General features: G+C 36.1%; 1 non-coding gene across 1 annotated transcript; it reads left to right on the top strand.

Annotated features, from left to right (window-relative positions):
• Nucleotides 1-5650: 5650 nt before the first annotated feature.
• TRNAC-ACA (transfer RNA cysteine (anticodon ACA)) lies at nucleotides 5651-5722 on the top strand. Its single transcript has one exon. It is a non-coding gene; the product is annotated as a tRNA-Cys (tRNA).
• The last annotated feature ends 278 nt before the right edge of the window (nucleotides 5723-6000 follow it).

The raw sequence follows: 6000 nt of genomic DNA, 5'->3' as shown, positions 1-6000 counted from the left end.
AGTATAGAACTGCCTACAATTATTTAGGTAATCGAAATTCAAAGCGTCTGCCATCAGGGCCAAGGCCCATTACCTTACCTCCCTTAAAAAATTTTCATGTTGAGTCAAGAAAACATACTTTTTGGTATAATGAGGAGAAGAAACAACATTAAATAAGAATTTACCATGTATAAGATACTGTAACACAATTATTTTCCTTAATTCTTACAATCCTATGGGATACATTATTACTACTGTCATTTTAGAGATGAGAAAACTAAAAACATTAAATAATTTGCTCAAGCTCATACAGCTAGTAAGAGCTGGGATTTGAACTCAGGTCTCATTTCTATGGATTTTTCTTCAGTATCTTTTTTTATTCTGTCTTAACCTGAAATAATTCTTCTGATATTTGAATTGCTTTCAGTAGGACATTTTCTTTAAATCATAAGGTATTCTCCATCTGGGTTATCAGAGTACAAAATCCCTTCTCTCCCCCAACCCCCAACCAAAACAAACAAACAAACAAAACCCCAAACCCACAACGCAGCTTCAAATAAGCTTTGAAGAAATGTGACTCTAAATACTTACATATGGGTCAAGAAATAAATAACAAACTATTTGCAAAAATACATAAGCTTATACACATCATTAGATTTATGCCAGTTCACAAAAAATACCAGAACATAAAAAAACACTATATAAATTAGTTAAAAACTCAGACATATGATTTAAGACTTCCAAGGATGCTTCTCTCATGCAGGTCATGGTTGAAAAGTCAGATTTTTCTACCTTGTAATCTAAACCATAAAACAACCATTTTTATTCTTTGAACACTAACAGCACTAATCAAAAAAGGAAAAAAGACCTTCCATGCACACTGACATCATCTCGCACACAGTTAAAATATACCATTCTTGACATTTCTGTAACACACAGTACTAAAAATCACATGCCTCAAACCATTTGGAAGTAACTTTCTGACATATTTTTGCTTTCATTATTGCTCCTTACCACACTGCTCAGATAACACTTTGCTAACATATTGAATGGGTGACTAGGAAGACACAGGGCTAGGAACAGATATATGGATTTTGCTCCTTTTTTTTACTAACCCAGAATTTAATTCTGTTGGGATTTTCATAATTATGTCTCCCAATTTTATCTTTTGGGGCAAAATTCTGATACCACAGCTTAGTTTGACTGGAATAAATACTCCTTAGATGTCTGGCCAGAGACTTTGCTAACAACCCCAAAGATGCCATCTTCTTTCAGTAGATTTCATCTGAGCATTACTGCTCACTGTATCCATTTTCCTGCTAAATATGCAAGTCCCTGGGATGGTTCCAAGGACAGTGCCTGAACATTTTTATACTGGCAAGGCATTTTTTAAAAGGGTCAGATTGAACTATTCTAGGACTAATCCTGTAAAGACGAGGAACCATTAATGTGGGGGGGGGGGGCGGGGTAGAAGAATAGGTTGTTACCACATTTGAGGCAGTAATAGATATATCCAGTGTAAATTTCCCCAATATCTTAATGAGAACTATTTGCCAAGATGCCAGCTGCTAGGGTTTAAGTTATTTACATATATAGCCATTTTCCCTCTAGCAACAGCTGAGTTGAGATGAGAAAAGGAAAGCTAAGAGTGTATCAGGGCCAAATTAAGCAGTTATTTATGACATAGATGCATCTATCTTACTCATAGTCAGAATGCATGAGACATGCTGCAGGGCTTTGGAATTGCCTTCTCTTCCTAAATTTCCTCTCATCTAGTTACTTAAAAGATTTTAGGCAAAAAAAAAAGTTATATTACACTTATGTCTTAATAGATTTTTGTTTTGTATTTATATGCCCTATATTTTAATATTTTATTTATATGTTATTAATATACTGTGTAATATATCATCATAGGCATGAAATGTCAAATACAAAAAAGGACAAGGAACTTTGGTAATAAGGATGTGAAAGAGAGTGGCTCAGAGGATGAAGTAAGTGTACAGAAAAGAACCCCAGAGAAATGAAACCATTTAACTCACGAGGAAATATACAGGGCAATGCTGAAGTTGGCTCTGCTTCCACGGGTCACTTTTCACCCCACAACCTTTGTGTATACCTCTCAGATTTCCACCTCCAAGTTTTTGCTTACTTTTTCTTCTCCTTGCTTAGAATGTTCTTCCTCTCATTCTCCCCATCAAGCCCTCAACCATCATTTAAAAACTAGTCCTAGTCCCACTTCTCCATTGAAGGATTGCCTGACCTCTCCCTTCTCTGAGAAGACCCAAGACACTAAGTCTGCCAAACCACCATGCATTTAGTCATTTCCCGATTTGTATGACTCTGACGTTTTTAAGACTTAACCTCCTTATCTAAAATGTAAGCTTCTTGAGGACCAAAATCATGGCTTCTTTTTTTTTTTTTTTAAGTCTTTACTGGGTTTGTTACAACATCGCTTCTGTTTTGTGTTTTGGGTTTTTTTGGCCAGGAGGCATATGGGATCTTAGCTCCCCCAACCAGGGATCAAACCCAAACCCCTGCATTGGTGGATGAAGTGCTAACCCTGGACTGTCAGGGAAGTCCCTTGTGGCTTCTAATCACGATCATTATATTTCCAAATCCAAAGTAGGACCCAACACCAAGATTACTTAGATTAGGAGCACCCAAAAAAATATTAGGAAATGATCTTAGAGATTATGTTACTTTACTCCTTGAGGAAAAGAGGGCTGCATCATGGCAGTAACACTCAGTTTACCTGATCTAGTCCTTCATCCTCTGTCACATCCCCTGACCCCCACTGACTGACTCGACTGAAAGCAACTGCTGGCTGAAATAGTTTAATATAGACCAAGCCTGAGAAATCATAAGAGGAAGAGCTTAGCTCAAGTGGGAGAGAAGGAGAGTGTGGGAGGGAAACGAAACCTAGCTGACAGGACTTATCATGAGTGCTGTGCAATTTAGGCTGAGTAGTTATTGGCTAGGGGTCACAGCAAACTACAGTGTACCTGAGGAAGGAAGCAGAAGAGAACTGAAGAATCCATACAACTGCAGAGCTCTCTGGCACTCAGTAAATATCTTCTAGAAAGTTAACAATCACCTCCCTTTCATGCGTACAGCCCTTCACAAAGTCCAGTCACAGTCACTGTCTAACTGGTTCCTCACAAACATTCCAGAAATCAAACAGTATGGACTTCCCCCATTTTACAGCTAAGCATACTGAGGTCAGCATATATTCTTTTAAAGAAATATATCTTGCCCAGATCGCCCATCTGTAACATTGCTGTCTCTCATTGTTTTAGTTTATAACCCTGAAAATCAAAGCAAACTGATGATAATACAAATGCTTCTGGTCCATAAAGAAAGAAAGAAATATATCCTTGAGAAAGAATCAAAGGAAGATGGAGCCAGTATATCTTTACTGTTAATTCAATTTACAAATATAGGAAAGTAACTTTCTTTCTCTTAGTTCAAATTCTCAATCTATAAAACCAGTCAACGATCCATGCTCAGGCTAGAGATAAAGGCCAGGAATAAACCATCTTTCTGGAGAAGATACTACCTCAAAGAACCCATAAAGGATAAATAAGAGTTGGTCAGGTAGAAACAGGGAAGGGCATTCCAGAAAGATACAGAATAAACAAAAACCCAGAGGAGTAGATGGTAATCTTTATTTCAGCTTCCTGCCTGCCCAGCAAGCCAACCAAATTTTATAAACTGTTACAAAGGATATACTCTGAGCTTGAGATGGAGGGAAGATTAAAAAAAGAAAATGAAGCAAACTCAGGATCCTGATAGTCCCATATCCCCAACCACAAGTATCAGGATCCCTGGGACTACTGTTGCTTCAAGGTAATGTTTTCATTTGGTTTGATTTGTTTTATGGTAACTAAAAGTATAAGTCTGGAAGCATCTGATGAAAGTTTGTGCCTACACAAAAACATGTAAATAAATATTCAGAGCAACATCATTCAAGAGTCAAAAAGCAGAAACCCAAATGTACCTCAACTGATGAATGGATAAATCAGAAGTGATACAGCCATATAATGGAATGTTATTCAGTCCAGAAAAAGAAAGAAAGGAAGAAAGAAATCCAGATCCTTGTTATTAAAACATCATGTGAAATCACTCGGTTGGGTCCGACTCTTTGTGACCACATGGACAGGTTCCTCTGTCCAAGGGATTTTCCAGGCAAGAATACTGGAGTGGGTTGCCATTTCCTTCTCCAGGGGATTTTCATGACCCAGGGATCGAACCTGGGTCTCCCACAGTGCAGGTAGACTCTTCACTGTCTGAGCTAGCAGGGAAGTCCGTCATGAAAGAACCTTAAAAATATTATGTCAAGTGAAAGAAGCCAGTCACAAGAGGCCATATATTCTATTTAATTTATGTAAAATACCCAGAAATGGCAAATCCACAGATGGAAAGTAGATGAGTGGTTGGCAGGGGCTGGAGTAAGCGAGAAAAGAGATGTGGATACTAACAGTTACAGGGTTTCTTTTTAGAGTGATGAAATTGTACTATGATTAGATAGTTGCGATGTTCATACCATCTTGTAATACACTAAAAACCACTGAACTGTATACTGTGAGATGGTGAACTATGTGGTATGTGAATTGCATCTCAATGTTTTTTTAAAAATTATAATTGACCATATTTACAAAATAAAGAAGAAAATGTATGTGAATCAATTACTGCCTCAAAGGATTTACTAAAATTTGACATCCAACTGTGATTAAAATTTCTTAGTAAAATGAGATTACAGGGGAATTTACTTCATCTAATAAAAGCTAATTACTACAAACCCTAGGGCAAACACCATACTAAATGGTGAAATGTTCATAGTTTTCCCTCTGAGAATAGAAATAAGATAAGGATGTGCTACCACCACTTCTATTCATCTTAATACTGAAGGTATTAGCCAGTACAATTAGGAAAGTAAAAGAAGAAAAAAGAAGAAAGATTAGAAAGCAAGAAATAGAACTATGACAGCTTATAGATAATATGATCAAGTATACTACCACAGAAAATTCTAATAGAAGAAAAATTTCATACCTTAGAGTAGGTTAAGATTTCAAAAAGAGAATACAAAGCATTTTTAATAAAAAGGAAATAGTTAACAAATTTGACTATATTAAAATTCTATCAAAGACACCATGTCATGCATCTATCAAATATACCATTAAGAGCATAAAAAGACTATCCTGAGCATAAATCCAGAAAAGACAAAAACTCTAATTTTAAAAAATACATCCACCCCAATGTTGACAGTAGCAAAAACATGGAGGCAACCTAAATGTCCATTGACAGATGAATGGACAAAGATGTGGCACATACACATAGTGAAATATTTTAAGCCATAAAGAAAAATGAAACACTGTAAAACAATTTGCAGCAACATGGCTGGACCCAGAGACTTTCATACAACGTGAAGCCAGACAGAGAAAGATAAATATCATATGATATCACTTATATGAGGAATACATAAAAATGACACAAATGAACTTATTTAGAGAACAGAAATAGACTCACAAACACAGAAAACAAATTTATGGTTACCAGTTGGGAAAGGAAGGGGGATGAATAAATTAGGGGTTTAGGATTAACAGATATATACTACTGTATACAAAACAGATAAGCAACAAGGATTTACTATACAGTACAGGGAATTATGACTTCCCTGGTGGCTCAGATGGTTAAGCGTCTGCCTACAATGCAGGAGACCCAGGTTCAATTCCTGGGTTGGGAAGATCTCCTGGAAAAGGAAATGGCAACCCACTCCAGTATTCTTGCCTGGAAAACTCCATATCTTGTAGTAACCTATAAAGGAAAAGAAAACTGAAAAAGAATATATATATACATATATGAAAGTATACCTGAAACTAACATAACACTGTAAAGCAACTATACATCAATAAAAAATTAATTAATTTTTATTTTTAAAAGAGTATATTACTTAAATCAACTTTATATCCATGAATTATACAATGGATAATAATCTTAAAAGAGAGTATTATAGAGCAATGA

The sequence above is a fragment of the Muntiacus reevesi genome, chromosome 5 (assembly GCF_963930625.1).
Source record: "Muntiacus reevesi chromosome 5, mMunRee1.1, whole genome shotgun sequence".
Taxonomy (NCBI): Eukaryota; Metazoa; Chordata; class Mammalia; order Artiodactyla; family Cervidae; genus Muntiacus; species Muntiacus reevesi.
The sequence above is the reverse complement of the archived record's forward strand: the minus strand, read 5'-3'. Positions and strand labels throughout refer to the sequence as shown.